We start from the raw sequence: 14,359 nt of genomic DNA, 5'->3' as shown, positions 1-14,359 counted from the left end.
TGACTCATCCACTTAAATGTTAAGCGTAAGTATTTATGTATAGACCAGCAGTTTATGAATCACAGCCATAGAAATCTATTGGCAAAGTAGCAAATCCTACCATTTATTCAAATATACCCTCTGACATTGCTTCAAGTCAGAAATAACAGATGTTAGAAAGACTCCCACATGTGCATTGCTTCTCTTACCATATTATAGGCCTATAAAGGATTTATTCTGCAGATTTCTTTACATATTTAATACGTGTTGTTAGAAAACGCTCTGAAAACCCACCATTTTTGCAACTATAACTGGCATAGCGTATACCTTATGGAGGTATTAACATCTGAGGCATCTACAAGCTGGAGCTACGTCTGACATATGAGAACAGGATACTGGTGAAAACATTCCCATATCTACTTATCCCAGTCTTCCCCACAATTTAAAGAAATGCTCACGCTTGTGCCCACTACATCTCAACAGATGTGACTTGTGGGGCAGAGAGACTTGCAACATGATGTTAGGAGAGGGTGTTCCCACACATTTCAGGAAAGAGGAACATTAAGCATGAAGGTATTATTTTCAGCAGGATCCCACATATTTCCTTTAGTCATGTCCTCTGAGTTACATGTCAGTGCTACCCAGCATAGACATATAAGGAAAGGGATCAGAGCCATGTGTGCCACTGTGACTCCAGAAATAAAATCAGAGGTGCTAGTAATGGAAAGATGAAGAAAGATGAAGCGGAATGGAGTGAAGACTTATTCACTCCAGTCCACCGCTCAGGCTCTGCCCCCTAGTAGTCAGACAATTTCTGTTGGCACAGACAAGAAGAGACAGTGACCAGAAATATCTGTCTTAAGTTTCAGACTGCATAATAAGTCTTCCATCTTGCAACACTCACAGCTGTCACATTAGTAATACTGTATATTAGGATCCACTACAATGGAGACTACTAAACATGTGTATTGTTTAACAATTCTTTAGCTATTGCAGCTCTGACTCTGAGCATCTCAGGCACTTTGCTTCAATGAAAATTCTGTAGACATTTCTTCTTTTGTTGCTGTATTTTAACATAAAACCTCAAGTGCAAATCCTGTGGGAAGTGTGAACTAAGGCACAAAATGCCAAATTATTATGTACTGGAACATTAAACACAGATAAAAATATTTAACTATGAAACCTCTGTACCTATTCCCCAGCTGTCAAAACCTTCCTTTTATAATAATATTGCTACTACTGAATAAAAGCCTACATTAATTCTAGAAAGTGTTTGGGCTGGGGAACAGCTACTGCAAAGTCACTTCCAGGTGTTGTGACTATATTGCATTGTCAGGTAGTATATAGGAAGACTGAATTAACTGTTGTGGATCATCATGGGTTTCAGCACCTATAATACATATCATGTTTGGGCCAGGGATGTATCCAAATTCTAGCCATTTTTATGTACACCAGCACAGTATTTATTCCTTGGCTGTCAGAAGAGTGCTTGAGACTGTATAGCAGGACTGGGGAACCTGCAGCCCTCTGGATTTTCTTGGACTCTAAATCCCATCAGCCCCAACTATCATGGCCAGTGGTCAGGGATAATGGGAGTTGTAGTTCAGCAGCACTGAGCGAGCCAACGTTTTCCCAGCCCTGCTGTTTAGCCTATACCCATAACCACTAGATTAGTATACACTATTGTTAGTCAAGGGCAGTAGGATGGAGCATTGTGGACCGTTAGCTAGGGTTGTGAATATGAAGGACAGGTTGCCATTGCCATTAAAAAAGATGACAGTGGCTTCTTATAAAGTCATCATTTGCAAAGATGACAACTTCTCTTTTTAGGAAAGATGGCTTGAATATATGGTAGCAGAGTATGCTCAATCATTTCTAGATGTGGCATCTTTTTTCTAACTATTTCAATCAGGGTTTCAGTCTGCTAAGGAGACCAAGACTGCTTTAAGCTTTCTGTAGATTTTGACATGAACATGGCAGGGAAACCATTTTAAGGTTAAAAGCTGCATTTCTTCATAGGTAACCTTTCATGACTCACATGGTAGTGGTGGACAGCTAAAAGAGGGTAGGAACAAAGCGACACTCCATTCGTATCTATGGATCCATACACACCACATTTACGTACAACTATTCACACACACAGCGGGTGGTGCTGTGGTCTAAACCACTGAGCCTCTTGGGATTGCCGATCAGAAGGTTGGTGGTTCAAACCCCTGCAACGGGGTGAGCTCCTGTTGCTCGGTCCCAGCTCCTGCCAACCTAGCAGTTCGAAAGCACATCAAAGTGCAAGTAGATAAATAGGTACCGCTCCAGCGGGAAGGTAAACGGTGTTTCCGTGCGCTGCTCTGGTTTCGATGTTCCATTGCACCAGAAGCGGCTTAGTCATGCTGGCCACATGACCCGGAAATATTGGCCACATGACCTGGAAAAACTGTCTGCTGGACAAATGCCGGCTCCCTTGGCCTGTAAAGTGAGATGAGCACCGCAAACCCAGAGTCGTCTGCGACTGGACTTAACTGTCAGGGGTCCTTTACCTTTATACACACACACACACACACACACACACACACACACACATACATACACACTCTATATTCATCTAACCATCCACCCACACTCATACATTTATCTTTCAGCTATACAGTCTTTTCAACCTCATCTCTCTCTTTCTTTCTCCCCTAATTTCTCCCCTTATCTCTTTTCCCCTACTCCTCTTATCTCCCATGGCAATTAGGCTTAGGAAAAATTCCATTCACATGAATAAAACCGTCAGTGCAATTGCTCAAAGTCCATACAACTGTTTCCCTGTGAAGGTTAGGATGAGCCTTTTCCCGGTGGTTTTCTTTAGGGGTTGCAAGGCCTCTGGTCCTGGATAGCTTATGGCAGAGGCACCAGGTTGCTCCCAAGATTGGGGGGGGGCATGCTGCATGTGTGTAATGTTATGTGTGTCACACACCTGTAATGACGCATGTGTGTGCAACGGAGGAAGCTGAGCACTGGAGGGCCTGCAACACATAAAGCATGTTGTGCACACAGGTCCACCTCATGATACGTGAAAATTCAACATTAAATACAAAAATAAAAATGTATGTGGATGACATTTGCTCACTGCAAAGCACCTGAGAGGTATTAATGTTCAGGATTTCAATTAGAGGTGGGTGAACTTGCTTAGCTAAAGTAAAAAGCAGCATGAACATCTGGCCATTCTCTCAAAATGAAGTTAAGTATGCTTTTATTTGGCAAGAGAGGAGAAGTTCAGATCCAGATCAGGTTTCAGGCTATATTTTGGTTTCCGGGCAAATCTTATTTAAGCTTCTAGTTCAGATTAGATGAGTGACTTTTCAAAAGCAGCCTTACGCTGAAGAAAACTCACAACTTCATTTGTTCTTCTGTAATCTATTTTAACTTGGAACCCCCTTTGCCTAATTTTGGTAGTGCAAAGCTGAAAAATAGATTTCTTTCAATTTTAAATCCCTGTCAGAATGAAAATAATACAATCATATTTGAAAACAATTCTTCACATTCCACATTCCACACTTAATTGTAAAACAGCATAATGAAAGAGAAGGGCAGAAAGCTGCCACTGAAACAAGAACATACTTTATATTAGAGAACAAACCCTCATGTGTAGCAGTGTTGCATTCTTCAAAAATCACTATTTGTGGGGAGGGTTATTAAAGTTTCTGGCCATGATGCAATGGACATATATAGACAGTACAAAGATTTGAATGTACTCAAGTGCATTTTTGTGTGCTCTTGATTAGACCTAACACATATCCTCACAATTCTCTCATCAGAAGGAATTTTCTCTTTTTATGGAAAGCTCATACTTAAAATTGGAAATTGCCATAGCACTTTCATTTTGTGTTTGAGTTCTTCTCCAGCTCATAATTCAAGCTGATCCAGAGAATTCTTTCCCCTCAGCCAGGGCTTTTTTGTAGCTGGAACTCAGTTCCGACACCTCTCAGGTGGATGCCATCGTCATTATAAGAGAACAAGGGAGGCATTCATGGTGAGTTCTGGCACCTGCCCAGCACTGCTCTCACCTATACTGAGCAACACCTTCCCCTCTTTACATTCCTTCTTGATTTTGCTTTTAGCTCTGACACTGGGGAAAAAGTAAGCACAGCAGTTTCTCCCACCCCTTTGCATTCTTTTGGTGCCTGGTGCTGCCACAAAAGCAGGATGGATGCTAAAGGTAGGAAGGAGAAAAATCTCAATCCCTCTCCATTGAGCCATAGTTCCAAGGTAAACTTGTTAACAGATGGTTGAAGAAAGTGGTTGGAGGCCAGTGAGTGGGTTGCAGAGTTTTAGCTTGATGGGAGGCAGGCAGGAGTACAATTAAATGCTTAAGGATAGGATCAGAGAAGGATTGGTCTGTGCCCTTGACTAGATGCACTACAGAGTTTGATTTAATTCAAATTGTCTCTGAATGTTGTTGTTTAGTCGTTCAGTCGTGTCCGACTCTTTGTGACCCCATGGACCAGAGAACGCCAGGCACCTCTGTCCTCCACTGCCTCCCGCAGTTTGGTCAGACTCATGCTGGTAACCTCGAAAACATGTGTCTCTGAATAGTCTCTGAATATGTCTCTGAACAGTCTAAGCAATTTCCCAGTTGGGAGAAAACCAGATTGATATGTACTAATTCAAGGAAAACTAGGGAAGGAGCAGTATTCACCTATCACTAGCCAGAACTCATGCATCTTTCAAACCACCAGATGTTCTGCCCCAATTTAGTTACAAATTAAAAAGTGCTTGTTTGTAACTTCTGAAGCTACCCAAAGCAAACAGGCTGAAACTCTGCCATGGGAAAGTTGTGTCATGCATCCTGCACCAGTGTTCCAAACTCATGCACATTGAGTTGCCTAGCTGCAACTAACAATGATAATTATGATTTTATTCTGAAGTATTTAAGTTCTTGTCCAGGAGGTTGGTTCTCAGAGCGGTAATAAACAACAACAACAAATTTCTTATACCCCACCCATCTGACTGGTTTATCCCAGCCACTCTGGGTGGCTTCCAACAAAATATAAAGGAACAAAACAAAGTTCTTATACAGGAACACCATACTAATATAATTGAAACACATTAAAACCAGTGTAAAACAACTTTAAATGGAGAGACAAATTCAAATGTAGGAGGCAGCTGGGAGTGGTGTTGAAGGGTCATGGGGGAGTTGTGGGAACAAACTCTGAAAGCATCTACAGAATAACCAAATCTCTACAAAATTTAAACAAAGGATAAACTGTAGCAGATATAAACTGGCTGGGTACACCAGAGTGGACAGAAGGTCCTGTGCTACTAAAAGGCAGAGTTGCCTGTCAATCTAAGGTATATCAATGGAGGGAGGGATTCCCATCTCTGTATATCGCAGATTGGAAAACCAGGCTGGTGCACACAACATACAATGAGCTCAAATATGAGGTGAAATTTGAACCAGGGATTTCATGGCTTACAGTTCACAATGCTAGCAACTACCCCTTACAACTTCTCTCAATAGAGGCCAAACTTAAAGAATAATATTTTTCAGTAGATTTTTCAAGGTTAACTTCTTTCCAAGCTAATTATCAAACCATAATGGAAAACTCAAGTAGTGTTCAAAGTGTATGTCCTTGGATCTTCTTTGAGATTGCAACAAAATCCGGTTTTTAAGTAGCTATTGAAATGCTCTTTTCTGCAATTATGACTCCACTACAATGCTTAAGTAATAAAAGTGAATCTATGCTTAAGTCAAGGACTTTATTCTCAATTTCTTTGTGAGTAAGTGGAGCAGGGAATTCTTTGGTGTTTTGCAAGGAAGCCTCTAGCATGCTGCTAGTGGTACTTCACCGAAATAAAAAAAAACAAAAACACAAAAACAATGGTGCCCATCATTGAGAAATACATACTGAGTAAGTACTTGAAGCACTTGTTTTTCTGCACAGCAAAAATATCATCCTTTTACATGTTGCAAACTAATCAATATAGTAGAAGTGGAACTGTAATGTCAGAGCCATACAAATGAAGTGTCAGATGCATGTTCTTACAAGAATAATTCAAAAGCTGACATTGAAAGGGAAAGAATGAAGTAACCATTAGTGTTATGTGTATATCTGCCACCCACATCTTTTGCTAGTCCCTATGGAATTCTTTTAACTTCACTCAAAATTTCTTCGCTCATTCTTCCAAGCAAAAAGTTCAACATTTGACTTCATTTCACTCTAAGTGAAATTCTATTGAAAATGTAGTCCCACTGCACAGGCAACTTCTTCACTAACCCACAAATCCTAATGTGAATATGAAAGGCAGGTGACAGTCTTGGCACACCTTCATTATAATTTTCTGTGGGTTCAAAACAGGAGACTTCCCCTATAGTTTTGTTAATCTTGGTGAAGCTCTTTCTCCATTCCCCCAAATTCCTTAGATGTTTCACTGAGGTGGCAACCTCCAAGATTAACTCAAAAGTTCACCTTAGCTAAAATTTGATGGCCACTCTGATAACAACGAACTGACGATTTCCTGTTGGAATAGATTTGGATCATCCAGTACAGCAGCGTTCACACTCTCACAAACCACACAATCTGAAAAGAATAGAATGACGCTCTCATCAGGCCTAACCAGCATGGCCAACAGGCAGAGATGATGGGTGTTTCTGGATAGCTCAGTCTTAGAAAGTTAGCTCTGTTCTATTACAAATAGGAATGCAAACTTCCAAGCTTCCAGTGCCACTAGTGCCTAAACAATTGGCCTTGGCATCTGGGTTTCCTAAAGAGGGTCACTTTTTCCTGTTTAGTTAGTTCCTAGTTGAAGCCAGCAGCCACTCACTGGGGGAGGGGCAGGGCTTCCATTTAAATTTCTGTAATTCCCAGGTATCTTTGAACCCGGAAACCTTACAATCAAGTATGGCCTGGAAGAAAGGAAATTAGGAAGATAAGGAGAACAGAAACTCTCTTCTCTTCCTGGCAGTTGTGTTCTCTTTCTTCCAAGCTGACTTTTAAGTTTTGCGCGCGCGCACACACCCACACCCACACATTACACCCTGGTCATAATCGTTAGCTATTGTCCTTTGGTAAGCATGTAGAGTAATCATGTGCTAATCACAAAATTCACTATTAGTAAATGATATTTTGTGGTATAATTAATGTACTGAGAGGACATTAATCTGTGGTAATCTGCCATCTTCAATTTCCTAAAACCAGTATTATTCCATTGGTCTGGGCAATTATTCCAAACTTTTCTTATGTCCAGTTCATTAACAGTTACTTTTCAGCAGGTAGAAAGAATGGCAGATGGGTGCCAACGTTCCATTCACGGGCATAAACTGCAACATACTCCACCTCTGTCTCAAGAAAGAGTATGGATTTCTAGTGTATTAATGTCATAATGTTATTCCATACTCAGTCTATCTTGACTATATATGTCAGAGACATACTTCACAACACTTAACACTTTAACACATAAAAGTATTAACTCATACATGGTACCTTTGCTGCTCCAGCTTTTCAGATGAGAAAATCCCTAGTCCAATTACATTACAAAAGGGAGCTATTTAACTCACTGAATTTCCCTAATGACTCTCGGGAGCAATGATCATATGGCTCTCGAAAATACACCAAGTTCTCCTGGTAATTTCAGTTGCATTAATATCCACTCTCACATGCTGTCCTGAGCTCTTGTGTGGTCCTGCTGTGGGCAATTAAAAAGTTGCCATGTTCTACCCAAGAGATCCGTGCTTTTTAGTGGTAATAATGAAATGTATTTATTTACACAATAATCTTTGGCATGTATTTTCAAGTCTAAGCATAAAATAATTTCCAGATAACCCAGCTGTCATTTGCTTCATTTTATACATAAGGAAACTGTTTTGAGAAAAACACATAAGTGATTACCCAATATGAAAACACATAACTAGCAGATTAAAGACAAAATTTGTGTATTTATTAGGCTGAAATTCAAAGATCTTCCTCTTGTTGTAGCTGACTACTGCTCGTGGAAGAGCCATTTCCCACAATTAAACAGCCTGTGTTTGAATTCTGCACAAAACAAAGCCTTTTCCAGATATTTTGTTTAGCCTACATAAACTAAGGTTACCAGATTTTTTTCAATGAATCCGAGGACACTTTATATAAATACAGTAAATAAATTTTTTTTTTGTGTGTGTGTAAAGTTATTTTAAAAAATTAAGAAGTAATATCTTCTCTTCTGTGGTCACCTCTGTTGCTTGGCCTTCCTCTGGGTCCCAGCCTGCTTTCTTGGAGCACTAGCCATGTCTCCACTCCCTCCCTCTCCCACCTTGCACTGCGATCCCTTACAGACTTACTCAGGAGTAAGCGTTAGCAGAAACCCCTTCCTTCTGCTGCTGCCCTGCCCACCTGTGGGTGTCTCCTGCACAGGCATCAGCCGAGTTTGAGAATATGACTGTGGGATGATCACAGAATCACAGATTTGGAAAGGACCTCTGAGGGGCATCTAGGCCAACCCCCTGCAATGGAGGTACCTCAACAAGAGCAGCCACAATTTAAAAGAACATAAGGCTTCCCTGCTCCATTTACACCTATTGTGACACAGAAGATACCCCCACAAGCCCCATCCCACCAATCTCTCCCTTTTTATCAAAGGGAAGGGGAGAGAGGCAAACAAGCAGAGGTAGCCTCTTTTAATTTTTTTAAAGGTTCGTTTAATTTTTTTAAAGGTTCATTCTTTAATAAGAAGGGAACAGGAAAGCTCTTTAGGGGGAACCAACATAAACACCCCCAAAATTAACATAAAACATTCCTCCCCTTTTATTTTTTGCTAGTGTAGCAGCAGCACATAATGATGTATAGGGTTGGGGAACCAAATGTGTGAAAAGACAAAGGGAGAATTTGGAAGAGTTTTGTGGGTAAGGAGAAAAAAATGGGGAGACAGACAATAACACAGAGAGGAGGGAGGGAGGGAAGGCAGTCCAATATAGCTCACAAACATGCAGAATGGAGCAAATGAGGCAAGACAATCCCCCCCCCCTTAACTTTGAAGCAACACCTTCTGTTTGGGAGAGCGAAGGGAAGACTCAAGGCAGCATCCTGCTTTCTGCCAGCTTGGTAGCTCAGCTCACAAGCAGGCAGAATGCAGCAAAGGGGGCTTTAAAGGCATGAAAGGGTCTCCTTCTTCCTCATGAGCAAGCAGGAGAGACAGGGTAGCTTGCAGAGATGTAATGCAGGGAGGCTCCGCAGGTCCAAAGAGCAGCCTTGCCTCTCTGGCTCAAGCAAGCAAGCAGGAGGAGCAGGGCTGTTTGCAGAGCTGACAGAGGGGGAGGTTTCTTTTTGAATGTCAGCTGATAGGTGGGAGAGTTGCAGCAAAGCCCAGCTGCACTTCCTTCTCCTGAGGAGACCCTCTCTGGAGCTGTAGTGGATGATTGCTTCTGGCTCTGGGGAGGGTCTGGAAGTGCCCAGGCATATGATTAATCCAGGGACATTACTTTAAATCCAAGGACATTCTGGAGATGGATTTTGTCTGGGGACAGACTGGTAAATCCGGGGGCTGTCCCCGGTAACCGGGGACATCTGGTAACCATAACATAAACTAATGCAGATACAAAGTAGTGGCAAAGGCGATGGTGAATCAGGTATAGACTTCAGGGCTGATGGCAAAGAGCCTGGCTACCTGCACAGGAGTGCAAGAATGGAGCGTGGAAGCAAATGTAAGCACTTGCTGACATTGGGTGCTGGCTGAGAGCCACAAAGCAGAGTCTCCTCTAAATCACTGCTGAAGCAACCTCTTCCTGGGGGTGGGGTGAGAATGAAACCCAGCAAAGCCAAATTCTGCTAATTAATAAATACTAAGTCAGGACTGCATCCTCTGGTGCTATGAAATGAATTTTCAAACATCCATCATATGCTTAACTCTTTTCTCACTGACTGACTGAAAAGTATTCTCATTGATTTAACATCCAGGCCATGGCAACTTCCTTTAAAAATCATATCCTATGTGCATAGTCAGAGGGGAAAAATCTTTCCTCTAACTTCCACAGCACAGGCATACACTCAGGAGGTCACTTGTGTCAGAACCACAGGAGGTAGCACTTTGAGGCAGGGACAGATATGAGGTGGTATAAGCTTAGAATCTTTAAGCATTTATACTGCCTGACCTGCTGACCTGGTGCTATGCATAGACTATTCCTGCCTGGGGCAGGAGTAATCTGCCCTGGGGGTTAGGTCTGGATCTACTGTCAGATGTCATATGTGCTTCTCTGACAGTATTATTTTGCATCCATTTCAGGACAAATAGTAATAGAATTTAAATTATTCTCTCTAAGAAGTAAGTGGTATGTATTTAATAATTTCATTTTGCAGAATTGTACCCTAAAAGCCATTAACATCCAAATGCACATGATAAACACAATATGAATTTGTATAGGATCACCTATTACTTACTGTAAACCATTAAGCCAGAGTGAGGTTTTGTGCAATTGATACTCTATAGCAAAGCAGCCACAGAAATTACCACCAGTTTCAATCACTTGTAATATTAATAACTTTAACTAGTACTAAACCACCACACAACTTCTTCTTTTTCTTTTTAAAGTGATGCATGGGTTCTGCGTGACATTCATTTACATGCTCTCATCATATAATTTAAAGTGTATGTTTAAATTACATATTAAAGAGATATAAATGGCACAACAATTAACTCATATGTTGAAAATGAGTTAAATGAAATGAATTTCCAAGCAATGGTCAACTATTTAAAACAAGAAGTGCCAGAATAGGCCAGAGAAAATGATAAGCTTAATTTACATTTGTGTGTTTGTGTGCATAATTTTTTCCAACTTATTTCAAAGGAATAGGAACTGTAGCCTCCTGGCAATCACTAATATATTGTTTGTATTCTGAGTTGAGATTATCCACTAGGGTGCTACACTGAAGTTGCCTATGCTATTTTGACACGGCAACCAGATGCTCCAATTTTGCTTGACTGACTTTAAGCTGAGCCAGAATGCCTTAAAGCAACACTGAAAGGGGAAGGGTTCCATGAACAATTAACGCACTCTGGTGTCAAAAGAAGTGTTTCAAACACCTAGTACTGTTACTGAAATGACCTTTTTGTCAAGAGGTGGCCTTTTGCTGACACTCTGCAAGTTATGATTTAATGCAAGAGACAGGTAGCTTGAATCAGACAAGAGTTAATTCTATTTCATAAGTACTAAGTGCAATATAGGAGTGCCACTAACATGCAACATAAACCAAACGAAAAGTATATATTTCTGCTGAACGTACATCCAGAATATATATTGACTTGCTCATTTAATTGGTCTGTGTGTATAAAACTGACAATAGTACAGTGAGAAATACTGTCTCGATAAAGCAACTTCTGCTATGTGGTATCGGCTCTAGGGTTCATTACTTATCTGAGTTCTGTCTGAACAAATTAATTAATAGGTTAATTCTGTTTGTTTTCTCAAACTTTTGATCACAAGGGAAATTGTTTTATTGTTTTAGCTGCTCCCTACTGGGCTGTTTGGTAAAGTTTTAATACATCTATTTTTGTATTATTTTAACGTTATTTATATGTAAGCCATCTTGAACATTAATTGATGCAAAGGCAAGGGATAAATCTTTTAAAACAAATAGTATCCATCCATGTGCAGCTGGGCTGTGAGTTTCCTCAAGGAATTCAGTGCTACAAATTGTACAGGACACTCATCCCTAAAAATTAAGTTAGTACTTAATATGATATACATTATGTGGTCTAGCAACAACATATTTGTTTTGCTGTATGCATGCATTCCTTTCTTCAATAAGACAGGTAATTTAAGATAGCTAAAAAGAAAAGTGTTATGCAAGGCAATTGTGGGGGAGAAACATATTAAAGTGTGGGGGAAATGAGTAGAATTGATCTACAGCAGGAAAAGTCTTATGGCAGATTTCTTACATAATTTAAAACAGGGGTGGGAACTGTGCCTGCCATGTTTTGGACTCCAAATCCCATCAACCCCTGCATGGGTGGGGGGCAGGGATGATGGAAACCATAGTCCAGCAATATCCTGGTGCCCCTTGCCTGACTTAACGTTTGATCTTATTAACAAAAGTATCAATACAACATCATTTCATAATTACAAAGGGTTGTATCCAATGGCAGCTTTATCTTAGAAGATCAGGCTTCTGTTTGTTCAAACTGGAACACCCCCATAGGAAACCATGGGTTCATCCCAGATTCAAGCATCACCAAAACGTCATCCTTTACCTAGATTTGACAACATTGCAGTCTTTGCTTTCCCATTGTGCTGCACTTTGTTAGCTATTGCTTGAAAAGACAGAGAACCTCAGAGTACAATGACATCACATCACATGCTTTGTATTACAGTGGTACCTCGGGTTACATACGCTTCAGGTTACAGACGCTTCAGGTTACAGACTCCGCTAACCCAGAAATAGTACCTCGGGTTAAGAACTTTGCTTCAGGATGAGAACAGAAATCATACTCTGGCGGCGCGGCAGCAGCGGAAGGCCCCATTAGCTAAAATGGTTCTTCAGGTTAAGAACAGTTTCAGGTTAAGAATGGACCTTTGGAACAAATTAAGTACTTAACCTGAGGTACCACTGTATTAAAAGAAATGTTACTGAGCACCAGATAAGCATTATGCTGAGCTGTAGTTTTCTGCAGCTGCCATGCGTTCTCTATAACATCTGCTTCTAGTCAAAGTAAACAGTATTGTCCTGCAATCCTAAACATGTTTACTCATAAGTGACTCTCATTTATTTCAATGGGAGTTACTTCCCTGTAAGCTTATGCTTGCATCTTCAAATAATAAACAGTCAGGTTGAATAATATTCATATCGGCTATCTATAGAACCAGCTTGCATAAAAATCTATTTGGAATAAGTATTTTGAAAATGTCTCCAAGACAGGTTCAGACACATAAAAAGCAGCAATCCATTTAAGAATAGAGCTCAGATGTGAAATGTTATACTTAACATAACCAGTTTCCACTTGAAACATGAAATATACTCTTGTGTATTTGTGTGTGTTCAGAATAGGATTATATTTTCCTAATATTATTATTCTTCATATACATTTGCACTCTGCCACAAAACAACTTTACTGTGACTCTCTAACTCTAAAGACTCAGAAGTAGGAATGGATAAAAGAGTCCTAATCCAATCTGTGTTTCCTGCACATGAGTAGATCATCAAGTCCAACCCTGGTTCATGTGGATTTTTAAAAAGGAAATATCCTTAAAAGTCTGCATGCTTTTAACAAATTTAAATTGTTTTTGGAGAACTTATGAGGGTTTCCCTGGTTATTTATTTATTTTTAAAAAACTGTTATCAATCCAGGATATATGTCCAATATTCACTGTTGTTTCAGAGTAAAAGCAATATATAATTGATCTCTCCACCTCACCACAATTTGCATTGTGTTTCCTTTGCGTTGAAATAAATGGTGTTGAAGAATGTAATTTATTATGGAAAATTCCATCACAGGTCACAGTGAGACAAATAATGCAGTTTTTGTTGGAAGCTGAACTGCGGCAGAATGAAAACAGCAATGCATGTGAACAACACAGGTTGGAACAGAAATGATGTCTTCTTACATCCCTACCTGGATGATGGTATGGAGAAAATGATGGCATGTACCTTTGGGGAGGGGATCCATATATTTTTCCATACAGGCTAGTAATGGTTGTGTCTCAAAGTAGCTGAAAATGCCTTCCTTTAAAAACAACAACAACAGAGAAGTTCTCAGGCCACCTTGTACTAATGTAAATTGGAACAAACCATGCTTTGGAACAGTGCATATACATGCAATCAAATCCACTTGTCTGTGCTTTGATCAGAGCATGATCTGTCAGATGTAGATTGGGGAGGGGGTTCACTCCAAATTGTGGATTGAACCAAAATTCTTCCCCATTCCTATTCTGAAGAAGTATGCCACAAATCTAGACACTGGCTAATGTTTTGTCACCAATTTCTTTAATTAAAAATATTTTTGTTTATGCCCTTAATAAAATGATACAGCACTGTTGTAACTCAGTGTGGTGTAAGATCATATTGATGCCTAAAAGGGTGGATTAATTTATATAAAAGATCAAGAAAGTAAGTTGTTTCTGGGTTATTGGCCTCTTAATCTTGTATATTAATTCAGGTAATGTACCACTACCACTATCTTCTATTTAATTATTTTTATTTATGTACCATTAAGCCCAGTTTTCATTACTTTTATTGTGGAAAGGGGATAAGTCCATTGTATTGGCGCAGCATTGTCATCTCATTTGCAATCCTCAAAAGACCCCTTTTCTTCCTGGAGAAATCAAATGACATAATCTCTGGCACTCTTTAGAAACCTTCTTTTTTATTTCTTTAATTAGGAGTTTTCACTAGGACCTCCTCCTTGAACTCTTAGCATTTTAATACACTTCTGC

At 40.0% G+C, this 14,359-nt stretch overlaps 1 protein-coding gene across 2 annotated transcripts in view; it reads right to left on the bottom strand.

Moving 5' to 3' along the window:
• The window catches only part of TENM3 (teneurin transmembrane protein 3), a 1,264,289-nt gene that overhangs the window by 906,684 nt on the left and 343,246 nt on the right, over nt 1-14,359 (bottom strand). The gene's annotated exons all lie outside the window — the stretch shown is intronic.

This window comes from Podarcis melisellensis (genome assembly GCF_964234715.1).
Source record: "Podarcis melisellensis genome assembly, chromosome: 9".
Lineage (NCBI taxonomy): Eukaryota > Metazoa > Chordata > Lepidosauria > Squamata > Lacertidae > Podarcis > Podarcis melisellensis.
Note: the sequence above shows the minus strand (reverse complement) of the source record. Positions and strands in the feature narration are given on the sequence as shown.